This window comes from Zonotrichia albicollis, chromosome 2 (assembly GCF_047830755.1).
Source record: "Zonotrichia albicollis isolate bZonAlb1 chromosome 2, bZonAlb1.hap1, whole genome shotgun sequence".
NCBI lineage: Eukaryota > Metazoa > Chordata > Aves > Passeriformes > Passerellidae > Zonotrichia > Zonotrichia albicollis.
In genome coordinates this window covers 34,421,331-34,439,139 of record NC_133820.1, presented here as the reverse complement: position 1 = coordinate 34,439,139, position 17,809 = coordinate 34,421,331, and the positions used below count along the sequence as shown (strand labels likewise).

Below are 17,809 nucleotides of genomic sequence, written 5' to 3'. Positions count from 1 at the left end.
ACCGAGCACATGTGCTTGCTCAGGGCCTAGCTGTGTCACTGCCACCATTCCATCCAGCCTCTGAGGTACTCTGCCCAAACCCAATGGAATGAGTTTGACCAGGCTCCTGTCAAGCCCCCCAAGATGTCTTTCACCCGCTTTCCCCTCACTCACATCGCAGTAACAACTAAAAAGACTAAACATTATTAATGTAAAAGCATTAGTATCAACAGTGAAATCTCCTAATTTATACTCATCCCTCCATTCCAACATGCAGAATCCAGCATTTCAACTTATTAAATTTCCTCCAATTAATCACAGTCCAATGCTCCAGTCTATTTAGATCCCTCTGCAAGTCTCTTGTCGCTGAAGAGAGTGAACAGCACCTCCCAGTTTGGTATTGCTGGCGAACTTGCTAATTGTACATTTAACTTCTGCATGCAGACCATTGTTAAAAATGTTGAACAGCACTGACCCTAGGACTGAACTCTGAGGTACACTGCTGGTGCCTGGTCTCCAGCCAGATGTAACCCAATTCACTATAACCCCCTGAGCTCTTCTTTTCAGCCAGTCCACCACTCAGCACACCACGAATCCATTCATCACACAGATGGGCAACTTGCCCAAAAAGATGTTGTGGAGGGCAGAGCCAAAAGCCTTATTAAAATCCAGAAAAATACACCTAACACCTTCCCATCACCCACGATGCAGGTGACATTTTCATCGAAGGATATCAGCCTACTGGAACAGTACACATGTGCACTTGTTCTCCTTTTGTTGTGTCCATTGACCTCATTATTTGAGTTAGATTTAAACAATTATGCAAAGTCAGATATATTCACTTGTACCACAACACTCAAATTCTATCTACGTATTCAATAAAGTTAATCACATATTTCCACCATGTGCTGTATGAATAGCTGAAAAGATCATGAGCTGCTGTTACACGTTTGTTGAGTTGAAAATTTACAGCATGAATGTATTAATGAATTAAGCCTTTTGATCAAGCAAAAAGAAAGAAAGAGCAACAGACTGATATGTATTATTCTCCTGCTTGTTGTATTAAAAATTGATTCAGTCTTTGGTCTGTTTCTTGGAGGACCATACCAAATAAACAAAGAGGGTAATAAAGCAGTGTGGGATGAGCAGAAGTAAATATCAAAATATAAATGTGTCCACAGAGCCAAACACTCTGATAAAAAGGATGAGCTATGCAAGACATACCTGATTTCCCGTGCTGGAATTTTCCTTTATCTCCTTTTGTCAACAAAGGTCTTAGGCCTAACAGAGAGTAGACTGCAGTATGATGCTGACACACTGGAGCATCTCAAAATGAGCTTGTGAGAGTAGTCTAATTCCAGTAGGCTAGAGCATAACACCAAGGATTTGGTCATGATTCTCCTGTTAACTTAATTAAAAATTACAAAAACTACCTAGTGCTTCAGAAAAAGCTGTCACCAGAAAACAGACTATTTTCTACTATTGGGTCTCCTTTTCTGTTGAGACCTAGATCTTCCTGATAGAAAGCGAAATGCTGTTTGACACTCTTCTAGAGGAGGAGGAATTAGCTCATTCTACCATGATCAGGTACATTTCTGTACCCCAGCTAGCTTACTCAGCATTTACTTGTGTGTTGATAGGTGTTGCTCTATGCTCTATAGTGCACCATGCATGGTACAATGCAGAAAAAGCTCCAGTGTTCTCCACTCCTCACCCCTCATTTGATATGTACTTTCTTGATTTCTGCATAGACAGTGAAAGAAACTGTTAGAAATTGAGATTGATAGAGAATGGGAGAGGATAAGAAGGTGACGTCTGCCTCATTATAAGCATCAGTTTAGTGCAATGGCCATGGTCCCCCATTCAGGCACATATTTGAAAGCCAGAGTCAGTCTGAAATAGAATAAGCACTCACAGGGAGAATGAGAGTACAGATGAGGTATGTACTCTAAACCCATGCGCAGCCAACCTGACAGTAGAGAGAGTTGATGTTTTCTTTAAATTATGTATGAGCATACTGATGATGTAGGAACACTCCAATTAAAAACAAATCAAGAGGGAATATTCATCATGAGGCTTTGCTAGAGAAGCAGTTAATTGTCTGAAATACTAAAAACTAAAGAGTGCATGTGTGGGCACATGATAAAAAACCTGAAGATAATTCCAGAAAATAATTAAAACCACCTTTTCCTTAGGAAGCTGTTAGGCTGAAAGCACAGTGCAGAAACATCCATGTCATCTACCAGGCTTCACCTAGGCAGAGGCCTTTAATTGATTCTTGCTTACTCCTTCAACTGAGGGAACAAACCCATTATTCTGTTTAGAGCATCATGCTCCAACAAGCTGTTCAAGCTGCAATTTGCTTCTTGGATGCTGTGTAAGGCAAAAACAAAAAACCTGAGTCATGGCAGAGCATGAATCTTTTTGTTCCACAGCAAAAAGAAAGAGGGGAAAGATTGGGTGTAAGAAAGAAACCTTCACAAAATAAGGGAACCTAGGGAAACAAGCAGGACTGATAAGTAATTAGCCCCACAAAAAACTCTTTTAGAAGACACCATGAACAGTACCCCTATGAATAGTCTTTATGGAAAGAATGCCCAGTGGCTAAAGTGCTACCCAGGAGCTTGAGCAGTTCCTGATTGTCCATACACCTTTCATATGAGGAGAGGAGGGCCACTTATGTCAGTTATGCTCTCATGACACATTGCAGAATAGGACTGAAGGTCAATTCTAAGAACTTTAAGCAGGATGATATTCTTAAAAGCCACACTCAGAGATGCTAATAGACATTTTCAAAGAAATACTTTCATTGTGCCCGGGTTGCTAATTAATCCATGCACATACTTCAGCTAACACAGCTTGCCTGATTTCAGGATAGCTCAGTAAACACTAAGACTGTGCTTTGTTTCACGGGTAATTTGGACATGTGAAACATGCCCTGAGTCTCTCTGAATCTCATATCTCCTTCCATAAGTCAGGGATAGAAATCATCACTGGCATCATGCACAAACAAATGTAATGACAACAGTGAGGCTCTATGATATTATGACAAGGAGAAGGCTGGAAGACCTCTATAAATATGACAGATCAGATGAATCTCAGTGTGTGTGCTGGTTCGACATTCTGGCATTTTGTACTTGTCCAGAGTGCTGATACCAAGGGCATCCTGCCTGGCTCCTCAGGGCTCTGCACAGGTCCCTCCAGAGCCAACCCAGCAGCATGGCATTTTCCCAATTAACACAGCCACCACAATCCACCAAACAGCCCTAAGTTCCCTGTTCAGGTGACCAGTTCTCACCTATCAAAGATGGATTTGTCTTCTAGAAGTCAAAGCACATTACAACTCATGTGGCCAGCACACCCACCATGACTTTTGTTGCCAGGTCAGATATCACATGCAGATGGTGTCAATGAGCCAGGTGGAAAAAGGACTTAACTATCTACAGTCTTCTGGGCATGTGCTGAAGAGATAAGCTACACTGGTGGTCTAGGCAAGTGTAAATGGCTGAGTCTCTCCCGGGGCTGTTCGGGTCCGATCCAGCTAGCTCTGGACCCTCGGCCCCTCGCAGCCTTTACAAGGACAAAAGTAAAAGATGCGAGGCGCTCTTCTCCACTGGGCTAAAAAATCTCACAGCTTTATTGTGGAATTAGTCCAGGGGATCCGCCACGGGGAATAGAGCAGTATCCCAGGAGAAAAAGAGACCGAATGCCTGATGGCAGCAGACTTTTAAACCTGGGGGAATGGGGGCTGGAGGAAGAGGGCCACAGCCAATGGGATACAAGTGAGGAAGGGGTGAGGGGAGGAGTACACCTGGGACAAACCATTACCACTGGGGCTTTTGGGGGGAAAAACCATGTAATCAGGGCAAAAACAATGAAATAAACTATTTACTGCAATATAACAGGCAAGCACCACCTTTTTAAGTTGTTCCAGTTACAAATTTTCTAGAATGGCTAGGATCTTTCAGGACAGAGGGGTGGAGCTACTCTGCTGTCTCTAAGTTACTAGGGCTGCACTTTGCATCCATGGAATACCAACTGCTAAAGTACTCCAAGCAACACACTTGGTACAAAGGACACCTTCCCCAGCTACCACTGCACCCCCCATCCGCTACTGCAAGGAGGGAAAATGTTCTTGAAGGATCAAAGTGTGGCTTGGATTAAAACGCTTTATAGACACTGATCTAGGGAGCTGCCAGACATATCACCCGTGACCAGATTAACAACAGCACTCATACCCCAAAGATAGAGAAAGCAGTTTGACAATTCACATTTTCAACAGTAAAAAGCAATTTGCTTTGACAAAGATCAAGTTTTTCATGTGGAGGAGATGGGCTTCAGCAAAATGAGCAATGGAGACTGGAAGTGGAAAAGTGGAAGGCAAATTCTTAGTAAATCAGGCTGTGGAAGTCTGGAAACTGGTTCTTAATCCTAACCACTGCTGTCTGGTACACAGCCTGAACCAAACCACTAGCCCTGAGAGCACCTGTAAAACCAAGTCCTGCAGGTAAAGATGCCTGAGAACCTTGTTGAGTTTTAAGGTTGGAGCCAACAGCAACTGAACACGTGAGTTTGTGTCTAGCAGCAGAAATTAGTCTGGATTTTCATAGAAAGTTCATACACATACAGAAATCAGGGATGTCTGACTGAAACAGCTGCTTGGTGGAATTTGAAGGGATGTGCCAAGGCACTTAACTGGGCACTTGGACTTAGTGGTTCTTTTAACACACAGTGCAATTGTATGTGCATTTTCTATAGTAGCCCAAACAAAAGAGACCAGACTCTCTAAACTCTTGATACTGTTCATTTGAAAAACATCAGTCTGGAAAGTCCCAAGTCAGATTCTGAAGGTCAAGGCTAGATGTAACTTGAAGATGTTGACGTAAAGCGGCTTGATATGGTAGCCAAGAAAATGTGAACTCTTTTTAGCTCCCTGTTCTCAATACTTGTCTCCATAGATAGCTAGCGACATATGGACATAGTTACTGTTCTAGTTAGCACAGCTTCTCAAAGGGCTTTGAGAAACTTCTGAGTGGGGAGTACTGTGACCTCAGACCCGCGTGCTGGAGGGTAACTCAGTAATGATAATAATAAAAGCATAAGAACATGGTAAAGGCACTGCATTTTTATAAGGCTAAACTATAAAGATATTTATAACAGTCAGTACCCTTATAATCTCCAAAACATATCCACAAACAACCATGAAATTAATATGCTTAGGCAACTGCTGAGCTTAATCCAGGGCAAATTTAAATCAATGGAGGGACATCAGGGACACTGGACTGTGTCCAGAAGTGAGCGAATGAAAAGTACAGGACAGAGGGTAGTGCTCCAGACAGCATTCATACAGTATGCTAAGAATATCAGATACTGGCAGACCTTGCAGAGGATTTATCAATGGAAAATCCTCAGTAAGGCAGAAATTGCCTCATTTTTGAGCTATTCTTTGCATATTTTTCAATACCAAATCTATGGTCCTAAAACCATTACTAAAGCTTTCCATAGGGGTAAGTGGGTTTACCATGAGTCAGGTTTAGTATAGCATAATTCCCTTCTTTGTGAACCCTGTTAAATTGTTTCCACTCTCTCACCACTCTCTTTCCAGTAAAGGTGAGTTAGGCACAGACTAAAGGAAGCAAAAACCCAGAATTCAGTTGCCTGGCAGTAAAACATATGGATAACTTATGCAAACAGCTTAGATGTTTTGACTGCTTGAGTACTGAAGGCCTGTACATGGGCTGTTTCAAACAGGACCAAACAAGAGAAAACCTTCACAATTCTTTGTTTGTCAGTGATTCTTAGTGGAGTGTGTCTCCTGAATTTCTCTACTTCCAAGGACATTTTCAGTTGTTGTTGCATAAACATCTACCCCTGGATGTCTTAAGGATGTCAAAAATACTTTTCTCTCTCTCTCTGCCTCGGTCCTTGCATGTACTCCCTGCTTGTGGCTAGCTGGGAGACGCTCCTCCTGCATATCTACATGCCTCTGACATGCTCTTCTCCTGACTCTTCCCAGGATAATAAAGGCTATTCCAGCTTGACAAACCGACTCTCAAGGAATCCAGGAGGCTTTAGATCTGTGTCCACATGAGGACAGAATATGAAGCTGATAATTTAAGGGAGTTGCCATGATTGTGACACATGCATAGAGCATAAGATGAGTTCCTGCTTGACTTGGAGAGGCAGTGGGATGATGCACTTGCAGACACTCATAGAAAGCAAGACCTCCTGTTCACTGTGACTTCAACATCAGAGCACCACTGGTTCTTTCACTTTTTCTGTCTTTCTCTAAAAGATAAGTAACACCCAGGTAGACAGTAAATGAGACACTCACTATACAGGGAGAGCCCAAGCAAGAAGAAAATCTGTCAAAGGACACTGATTTAATGAACACAGTAATGATAAATATTATGTGCACAGAGGGAAATGGCCCAGCGTAGTGGTGAAGTGCTGTGCAGATACAAAACAATTTGGTTGCCAACTGAGAAATGCGGAAAATATATTAGCTGTAAGAGTTATATGCCTTCCAATATAGTCCTAACATAAACTATTAATTTTCTATTCTTTCCCTCTAACCTGGTTAATAAGGCTGATAAAAAATTTATTAGGTAACATGAAATATGCACAACACCACCTTTAACTGTGTGCTTGTCAGAGAAAACATACATTAAAAAAAAAGAAACTGCTTATGAAACTGCTAAAACACACTAATCTGAACTCAAGCAATGTTATTGCCTTGTGTACATATTTCCCACAAGAAAGTGCAACTAGTTATTCAATATTCTTATTAATGATAACTATAGTAAAGCCCCAGTAAATCTGGAGAAATATATTTTTTTAAAGATCAGGTTGAGTGTACTAGATACAACAGTATGCTGTCCATAAATGTGAAAACTGTAAGATGTCTGCTGGAATTTATAGTATGCACAAACTCAGTAAATTGTTGGTCTTGAACAACTATAAATGTTCTTTTTTTTTTTTTTGATGATTGCAACTAGATGGATGAGCTCTATTTTTACACAGGTTCACTGAAGAAGAAAAGCTGTTGACTATCAGCTGATGTGCACACTCATCAGGGACTAAGTGCAGGTAGGACACATTTCCCTGGTCTGCAGTCAGTGCTTTACAGGCTGTAAGCTAAGGAGAAGTCTGTAGTAGAGACAATGAAGGCAGACAGCTCTTCCTTTGGGAACAACACAGCCTCTCTTATATTACTCACATATAAGAAGCTCAGGCATCATAACTTGAACAGAAACCAAATAAAGATTCACTCACAGACCACAGATCCTGGGACCATGCCACAAGACATGGAATCAACCACCCTCTCTTCTCTCTGAATCTCTGTGTAGGCTCCAAGCCTTGGTTCTCTGGCTTCAGCTTTACATGTTTTCTTCATTATAATCAGCTTGACAATGCAGGGGAAAAGGGATTTGTTTTCACTGTACATGGACTCCCTCCTCACCTGTTACATGATTAGGCTGTTACATAAATGACCCAAGATGTCACATTCCTCACCCGGGCACTGACCCTTGAAATAAACCAGGCAACATGACTCTGAGTAGCTGGAGGGTCTATTTGTGAGAGGATTTGCTGAGCAGAGCTGCATTATAGAATGTTCTTTCCATCTACATGACTGTGTTCATCAGTGGATCATCATTTGCAGACAGAGACATTCAGACAGCTATGGGGCTGAGAGTTTCCATGTTCTGTTCCAAAACTGGAAGCACATCAATGGGATACCAGTAATGTTTCCTTCATCTTTATTTTTCCAAGTAAAAGGAAAAAGGGCAATCAGTTACAAGTGCACCAACTTGGTTCCTTGTTTAAAAACAAGTAGATGACCTTGAATAAGATTTTCTCTCCCATCCCTCTCTTCACACTCACTATCTGATCCAGAGCCCATGGAAATATGTGAAAATTTTAACCCAGACTTCAAAGGGCTCACAATCAGCCCTTTTTCATCTACCCTTTTCAAACATACCCAGCATTTTATGCAGCACGGTGTATTCAATATATCTGGTGCCATTCGCCTACAAACCACAAAGCATTTTGCAGTCATTAACAGCACACGCTGACAGCAAATGTTATTAAGCAAATATTATTCAATGGCTGATTCTAGGCTCCTGAAAATGAATGTAAGGGGAAAGGATTTATCCAGAATCACACTGAGTTAGTACTGTGACTGCAAAAGAACTCCTGCTCTCTCTACCCTAAGGAATGTTTCGTCCCCTTGGATACTGGATTAATTTTGAAAAGATTGTGAAGGCAACAGGTAGCAAACATCTTCCTATGGCACCTTCCTGAGGGTGATTCTCACATGTTGTCCTCTAACACACTATCAGAGCGTATTGTCCAATTCTCAGAAAGAGCAAAGCACCTGAGCAAGCCTGATGGTAATTCCAGTAGACCATCCAGTGATCCCCCAAGGGGTATTTGGCTCTGTGCCATAGGATGTTAAAGCATAACTGTCCACTAATTCACACAACCAGGAGTAGCACTGGCTTAGAGATTATGTATTCCACAAACAAATGCCCTGTTATCCTGTGCACTGCAGGCTTGCAGATCTCCACAAGTAAAATTCACTCACTTGGTTTTGGCCACCGAAAAAAAAGCTTTTCTTACTTTTTTTTTTTGTCGTTTTCAGCAAATATAATTAAATTATTACAAATGCAGACCAAAGTGAAAGCTAATGTACATTGTTGCTAATCCTTATTAGGATAAAACTTCTGATATCTCCTAATCAATGATAAAGATCTGACCTGCAATTAGAATTTATTCCCTGTCTCTACAGAAGGTGAGTTTATATGAAATCGCATTACACATCAATTTGCAATGTGCTCCAGTTTCTCATCAGATATTGGATCGAACTGGTCTATTATATATTTTCCAGAAAAGGAGTGACGGAAAGGGAAGGGCAGTCATTGGGTTATCTGGGGGGATCTCTTAGAGAAGATGATATCTTTCAGCTGTTTCAATAGATGGTCTCTCTTGCACTTTTCAAAGACAAATGATACAGCAAACAGTCAAACTAGAATAGAGCAGCACTCTATTCTAGTTTACAGGAACTCTGGGATTTAGGGAAAGGCAGGACATAGGGGATTTGAAAGTTGGCTGCAACTCCTGTACTTAAATTTCAGTTCCAAGCCCATCTAGAACCAATGCAAAACTCTGGAGAAATGCAAGTACTCGTTCTGATGAAACTAACAGAGCTGTATGGTTGTACCAGAGTCTCGACCTTCTGTATTCATTCATATGTGAATGCTATGAGCTCTCTAGCACAAGAAGTACATTTTCAACATTCTTGTCTTTCATTTCTTTACTTATTCTTAATCCAATACATGACCAATTCCTCTTGAGGCAGCAAGGGTGACCTCAGCTCATGTAAAAACAACCCGCATATATTCTAGCTTAGCTAATTTGGTAGCTTCGTATTCAATTGGAAGGATTATTTATCTTCCAAATATAACATTTAACATTGATACTAGTTTCTTGAAAGGATGAAAGAATAAAATGTATATAGGAAATAATATGTAAACTCAATGTCAACTCCTATAAACACAGCTACTTCACTCTATCACATATTCCCAGCCCATGAGGCTTTTGGATGTTCTAAATCAGGGTTCCCTAATTTTCACAGGCCTGAACAAGTAAGCAAAATGCTAATAGTTAAAAATAAGTCCACCATAAAGGTGAAAAAGAGAGCTGTTTTCCTTGCTTTCCTTAATACTGAAAGACAAAAACTGGCTCTCAGCTGAACCTGAGCTCACAGATCAGCAGATTGATGGTGCAATCATCAGTGGACAATGACAGTACAGTTATCTGGTTTAGTTAACAACAGCCAGAGCAGATCATGCACCTGGCAACAGGAAGAATAATTTTCTTCTTATCATGTATCCCTTTCTTAATCTAATCACCTACAGAACAACTGACTTATTTCTTTCAGCTCAAAGTAGCTTTTTAAATAAAAAGAAATGAGAACAGTAAACACAAGATTCTTAGAATGCAGAAATGGCAAGGTACTTTGGATCCGTTACCTCCTTTCCTGAATCTTGCAGCATTTTTACTTCAGATACAAAAAATGTAGCCAACAGAGAAGGTATTTGTACAAATTTTTCATCAGTGGGGATCTCCAAGACGGTATTAAGTCAGTCACATGGCAGTGAGTATCAAGAAAATCCTTTCTTCTTCCTTTCTGCTGTGACCAAGAAAGCTATCTTAGCTACATATGTTGATAACAAAGATAGAGAATGTGTAGCTTTCTGATATATTCTTATTTTTACCTGTTGAACTCCCATATTTTGATATTCTTACATTTTGGGAGCCAACCCAGCAATTTAATTTGTAAAAACACCTTCCCATAATGCTTCAGCCTAATTATACTGGGAAAGTCACTGTCTGGAAAAGATGTATTGCAACCATATGGCCTCTCAAAACCATATAGATTTTTAAAATGCCTTGTTCTATGAGGTCTTGTCAAGGGAAGATGTCCCTAGCCTTCAGCTGTTAGGAAAATCAATTACTCCTACCTCAGGTACTGCTACAGGCCAAGCAGGTCATTAAAAATAGCTAATGGCTTAGTCAGCCACCAAACTTGTCACTTGCCCCATGCATCCTATTACATTCTCTCAGCACATGAGAATTAAATGTAATTAGCTTATGACAGTCAATCACTTTTTTTTCATTAAGGAAGAAAATAAGGGAAGTCATTGGGTAAAAGATGATCTATACAGCCCTTTCTGACACAGGAGCAAAGAATAGTTTTTATGACATAACAACATCAAATCTTTTCAATATAACCTAAAGTTCTGCCAAGCCATAATTCTCACTTGGACTTTTCTCACATTATTATAGGTTAAAAAAGGAAGAAATAAATTATAAAAGTGTGTGGATGTGTGTAGATACACAAGGGAATAGTCACTCAGTTTGTTTCCTAGACCTAATAAATCTTTGTATAAAATGGTAGGGTGGAATGATTTTCAGTCAGGAATTGATCTCATGAAACTGGAAACTGTTGTTAGCAAAATTTTCCTTGGACCATAATTTTGCTGGTACCTGTGGACTCCTTTTTGTCCTTTCTATTTTCTATTTTACTGTTAAAGTGCCAACCTTCTTGATCATTTTATAATGACAAAAAACATCTATAGCAGAAGCAAAGAAACAAAAGATGGCATGAAAACTAAATTGCACAGAAATTAGTAAGTGCTACTATTACTGCACAAACTAAAATTAAACTGAGGGAAAGCACTTGCAAAGCATGCAATGAGGAGAGAATAGGGAGTTAACCTGTCTGTGGCAATGAGGGATTTATCATGGCTGTAACATTCCAGGTCCACATGGCCATTCTAAATCTGGCCCAGTTTACAGTGATCAAAAGCTGGTACAATCTAGTGTGATGTTTGTTGGCTGTAGAAATCAGCGTATGGTTTAAATCTAATTCTTTTCAAAGGGCAGTAGTTGATAGTGTAAGGATGCTGCCCAGGAAGCTCAGAAGACATGTTGTTATCTGCCCAAGCTAAACCCTTCTTGCTTATTTGTTCTCATCACAGCTTAAGGGGAACCCTGACCAAACAGAACACTGCAGAGCCACATCTGACTATTATTTGTGTACTGAAACTGTAGTAACACATCTCTCTTCCCCATTAGGCAATAAGAATACAAATAAAGAGAATAAATATACAAAATTTCTAATCAACTCAGAGGCCATTTTTTCTATCTCTTAGGGGATAGAAAAATATTCACTAAATATGGAACTTTGTCATACAACATTTATTGCCTTTCATTAACATCAGATGAAACACAAAGTCTCTAAAACCAGAATAATATTTCCTTCATTCCCCAAATGCTGGGTTTGTAAACTCAAGCACACATTTAGCAGCAAATTAAGTCTTTCTTCTGGTACCAGTCAGTGCAGTCTGCAGTCCTGCATGATGTGACACAGTCACAGATCCCTCTCTCTTTAGATGAGGGTCATGTCATGGCTGTCTGTAAACCTCTGAATCTGATGGACAGCCATCACAGGGTTAAATCCCAGTTCATATCTTGCTGACTGCATGAGAAGCACATAATATTCAGTTCCCTCTCTAATGAAGAAGTCTATTTGGAGAGCTAGAAGGAAGCACAATTTGTAAATATTTATACTGTTTGCCAAAACTACAATGCACGTGCGACTCAGAATGCATCCCACAAGCCAGCCTGCACACTGCAGTAGCTCCATGTTCCCTTGCCAGAGAAGAATGGCTCCCTCACACCCCTGCACCACTTAGCCAGAACCTGCTGAAGAAGCCAGTCACAGAACCAGCCTTACTATCCAGCAACTGTGGGTAAGGAAAGGTTGTATCAGCCATTTCACCTGAAAATCACCTGCTCTGGCATTCATATTCAGGACCTTTCAACAGTGTCCTGATTTATGCTACCATGGCTAATACACCCAGTGTAGACAGCCAGTTCAGTTTCATAATTGTACCCTCCGCATAATGAAACTGAAATGAAAAGCAACCACATCTCTTACTTCATACTTTAGTACCCATCCTGCCTCAAACAGGGAGAGCCAAAGGAAAAAAAGACAGAAGTGAAACATATACTTTGCATACGACACTGGATCAGTGATGAAAACTTCAGCCCATGGAAAGCTAGAAGCATGGTAAAAATTTTTTTCTCTAGTTATCAATTTGGTAAAATTGTATATTGGAGTTTTAGAGGGGAATGCACACAAAAGCAGCTGCTAACAAGGTGCTGGCAAAGTGCTGTGAGGTGCAAATGAACCACTGCCACCACTGGGGACTGCTGCTTCTAGACATTCCTCTTATAGTGCTGTGAGGCTACACAAAGGGTAGTGAGCAGCATGAAAGAAAAGACCTGTTGAAGTGGACATTTGCTGCAAGGATGGAAGAAAGCTCCATGTTTCTACAGCCTGCTGATATTGCTAACATTTGTCATTCAGACTGATATTCTACTGAGAAACTAATGTTAAAACTTGGTGTTGTAACCAATTTACATTGGAAGTAGAATAAAACAATGAAGTCTTATAATACTTAATGAAAGTAGTTCCACACTATGTAATTTTGCACCTTCTTTGCTTCTCAGATCTTTCATACCCCTCCTTATGATCCATTCTAAATGATTCTCATCAAGAATAAAATTAAGGAAGTTTTTATGGAACAAGCACAGGAGCACAGATTGTTCTTCATAGGTTTCCAAGCTTCTTGGCATGCTCATATTTGCAGGCTGGCTGCTGCTCCCTAAATATTTGTAGGTGCCTTAATTTAGAAAAGCAGTGGACTGTGCTCCAGAGCAGAAGCTTCCAGGGCAAAAGCTGGACAGAGCAGTGAAGATCATGCTTGTGGCACAAAGGGGAACCCTGCAACTTTCATGTATGAAGGCTGAGTGCTCAGCACTTGATGCCTACCATTCTCTGCTTTCAGTCATATTTCTGTGTGTCTCCCCAGCTTTTCCATGAGTCTCCTCCAAAAGCTGAAGCAGCAGTAACACATGCAGATACTGCTATGCCCTGTGTGGAGTACAGCTGGCTAGACTGGCACCAACCGGCTTTCTGCTAGTTAGCCAAAGAGAATTTGCATTTTTAAGCTATCACCCGCAGTGACTTCACGGAAAGTACAAGTATTATCCAGCACCGTTCAATAGCATTAATCATAATACAAATCCTGTTCTTGGGCTCATTCGCTTCATTTCAGGCTTGTCCTGGTGCCTGACTCATACTTAACCACAAATTCCCACTCTTCTTTTCCACTGAATTGTAATTTGATGGACACTGGGGTTACTACCAGCAGGACAGCCTTTCAATCCAGTTGGCATGTCAAGAGCTACTTATTTTATTATTGCTTCTAGCAACTTAGAAAAGGCAGTCTCTAGGGTTTTGTAACCGGAATGCAGCTCCCAGAGCTGGTGCTACCCTGGCTGCCTTGTAGTGTTCTTGGAACCAGTTCTGGGGCTGAAGGATGGCAAAATGACACCAGGCACAGCTCCAGCAGAAAAAGAGGCTACAGAGGTTTGTCCCCACGCTGCAGGCAGGCAGGCAAATGAGCTACCCGCAGAACCTACCGCCCTGTATCTTACAAGTAAAGCGAATAGCCTGCTTGGTTTCCTGGAAACTTTACTTTGTTTCTTTCCTAAACACTCTTCTGAGATCAGATGAGAGCTAATTCTACTGGGTAATACATAGTTCAAACTAACACTCAGATGTATCCAAGAAGAAAAACAAATCCCTACTTGCAAGTTTGGCATTTTCTGATGGCAACAGCTTGTTCACTGCTTTTTGAGTTACAGCAGTACGCAGCTGTCCGTGATCAAGTGTTGCCGAAACACCCAGCAACCAGCCAGCTTTTCCCATGCCTATTCTGTGCTTTGCAGTTATTTTGTTCCTTGTTATGGCCCAGATGTTGCTATATATACAAGTAATCCACCCTGGAGGCTTGGTGGATGTTGCACAGGTAAATATAAGATGGTTTGGCACTGGGGGACAATATAAATAATGGGAACACATCCAAAATTGACCTACAAACTTAAGGGGCACTTCACAATCATTTTCTTTCTATCAAAAAGGATTTATATGTTTGCATAACCTCACCATGCCAGAGAGGGACAGCAACAAGCATTTCAACTTAACCTCACAGCAGAACTAAAACTTAAATATACATCTGTCAGTATGATCTAACTTGCAATATGGAAAACCTTGGCTGGAGGCAAGAGAATGAAAAACCCTCAAATCATGAACTCAGAACAAAACAAGTGCAATGCAAGAAGAGCCTTTAAACAAGCATGAGAATGCCATATTTTGATTTAAATTATGCCGAAAAAATGGGATCATAGCTAGAAAACTCAGAACGACGGATTTTCTTTCTTTCTTTGGTTTGGTCAAACCAAACTAGCCTGCAGATTAAGAACTAGAACAAGTGTTTTTCCAGCACCCCAAGATGTTTGTTTTTCTCTTCTTTAAATGCACACTAACAGTGCAATTGTTGCACCAATGTTGTGTTGTACTTCTTTTGATCCAGTACTGTAGATTGTCAGCAGAAATTTTTACCAGATTTCCTCCTTGCCTTCAGTAACTGAATGCATTTCATATCATGCTTACATAAAGAAAACTTCCTCAAATCCTGATCGTTGCCTAAAAAAAGTGATGGTTTTTCCTCTGGTGTCAACTCATATTCTTTCCAATTCCTTTCACTAAATTTCATACCCAAGGGGAGGTCAGGACCTACCAATCTGACCTAGCAATTGGTGTAAATTTTGTGGCTAAACCCTCAGGGCTGAACCAAGGTCTAAAAATATAGTTCTCTACCTGTGATTAAGCCAACCTAAAAAAAGGAAAAGAAAGGAAGGAGGCAAAAAAAAGGAAGAGGAAATAAAAAGGAGAAGAAGTAGGAAGATAAAAAACCCAAGAAAACAGAAATGAGAAGAGAAAAGAATACAACTTCTTGGTTAACAATTTGGTTGTATAGATATGCATTTCAATCTGAGCAGTCTGCAACGTACTTGGTTTGTTTGATTTGTCACCTCTGTTAAAGGTGAGATTTCATTTCTCTGCTTAGCCTACATAATATTTACAATAAGAAGTGTGATTAGGCAATCACTGGGAAACTAAATCTCTTTGGAAGATTTAGTTTCAAATTCTTTTGAAAGGAAAGCACAGTAGGCTCCATGAGATAAGTAATTCCTGATTCAGAATAATTAACAGTTTACATATAACTTTTACAATACCCTGTAATTGTTAATGACTTTTATGTGAGAACTAGATGGTAGGGAGAAAACAACCTTTATGAATTCCTTTAAAACAGATATAGTCAATTTTAGAATAACCCTGTGGCATGCACAGGGTTATTCTAAAATATATATACTGTGTGACAGGTATAAATATAGCAAAAATTATAGTAAAATTTGTGACCACAGTTACAAATTAGTCAGGAAATAAACATAAATTGCAACATATCTGACCTCCCAGCAATAGCTTATTAAAAACATTAAGGATCTAAAATGCAAATAAGGCAATGAAAACTACTTCACTTATTGCTCTTAAGTTGAATGCGGAGACACTTTTGCAAATGCCATGAGGCACATCTGGGCATTCTTAGGGATCTAATTGTGTTTAGAAACATGACATCTGTCAATTAAGAAGCAAGTTCTGTAAGCAAGCTGCTGGGATTATGATGTTGCCAGTGTATCAGTCTGTACACAGCCATGTCATGACCAAGCACGTAAATTACAGCTTCCCATTCATTCCCTACATTTACATCATTCTTCAGCCTCACTAAGTTCCAGTTTCTAAACCGGAATAGTCTTCAATTCAAGAAAATAGCAGCAGTTTGGCATGAAAAAATGAGCCCCAGACACCGCCAAGTGGTATTTTACTCTTTCGGATTGCAACACTGCATCTCAGAACACAACTTCTTGGATCATCAACAACATCTTCCGAATGGAAAACCCCTGCCCTTGGTGCAGTGCTGAGATCTGCAGACTGCTGGGGTCCCTCCTCCCCCTCCTCCTGCCCTCACCTCAGGGCTCAGAGTGTTTATCACACTTCTTTCCCTCACTCCTCCTGCAGGACAGCATTTAGTCCTTTACCCCACAGCCTCTCCCTGTGGCTGCTGGGCTCAGCTGTGTCCTGCAGTTGTCGTTTGGAGCTGTCTGGAGCCGGCTGTGCCTAGCAAGGGGCACCTCTGTCCTCTCCTCACAGGGACCACCCTGCAATCCCTGATGTCAAAACCCTGACACCAGCAACAAATACAGTCAGTATTGTCAATAAATTTTCACTGGGGACTGGTCAATGACTGAAAGCTAAGGGTGTGAGCCTGATGTATTGGAGGGAAAATGATCAGCTCCCACCATGACCAGTTCTAAGGCATGGGACATGTTCACACTAATAAGGAAAAGATACAAACAACCTATATTAACATTACTCACTATTTATTTCCATGGCTGACCCTCTGCTGGCCTTCCTCACCACCAGGCAGGTATATTCACAGAACCCTCTCAGGGACAAGGCAAGGCAATTATTCACTGCTTCAGCAAAGTGAGAGATGACTTGAGCCAGTAGGTTCAGGGCTAAATCACTGCATTTTAGTTGCCATCATATCTCCTGGTGTTTGAAGTCAATCTTCAATCTGAAGTATTTGTTCTCTAATCACAAACCTTCACATTTGGAAAAAAGAAAAAAATCAACAAATTACCATTTGGAAGTGAGAAACTTTTAAACGTTCACTCTGTACCGATGAAACAGGTTGACAACTGTGTAGAACTGTGCTGCTACAGTAACACTACCATCATCTACTTCTAAGTGGTATGCCTCCATGAAAGACAGCACACTGAGCAAATTTCTACCTACTCATCTGCATCCACCATTAACATGGGTGTGCAAATATCTGCTTCTACCATCACCACATACAGCTTTCCCTGCAGTTATACTGGATATTGGAAATGCAGCAATATCTCATTTTGGCATCTCTCTGTATTTTCATGCCAGTCATTTAGGAACTCATCATGTAGGAAGAAAAATGAAGAATCCTTCTTTAAGAAAGGCCACAGTGTCTTAGAGATGGCAGACCTCTGTTTTTCCACTCATCATATAGGTTTCCATCACTTCACAATGAGCTTTTAGCCTAGCAACATACTCAGGGAAGTTTTGTGTCCCCACTTGCCCTGATACTTCCTTGTTATGATAATAAAAATAACCCCAATCCCAGAGCATTAGCTATGCAGAAACTCTTCACCAGAAATCCAATTGCAGCCATCCTTGTGCCCACCACAGAGGACATTAGAAAGCTCTTAGAGGCAGGAACCTTGGAGACAAAATGGATAAATACCATTAGGCATCAGG

At 40.6% G+C, this 17,809-nt stretch overlaps 1 long non-coding RNA gene across 2 annotated transcripts in view; it reads right to left on the bottom strand.

Moving 5' to 3' along the window:
• Positions 1-17,809, bottom strand: part of LOC141728151 (uncharacterized) — a 54,169-nt gene that overhangs the window by 26,259 nt on the left and 10,101 nt on the right. The window contains exon 2 of one of the 2 annotated variants that reach the window (XR_012578924.1): positions 16,897-17,124. This is a non-coding gene — a long non-coding RNA (uncharacterized LOC141728151). Of the gene's footprint in view, positions 1-7,254; positions 7,424-16,896; positions 17,125-17,809 lie in introns of those variants that run through there. The other variant, XR_012578925.1, reaches the window with a different exon arrangement.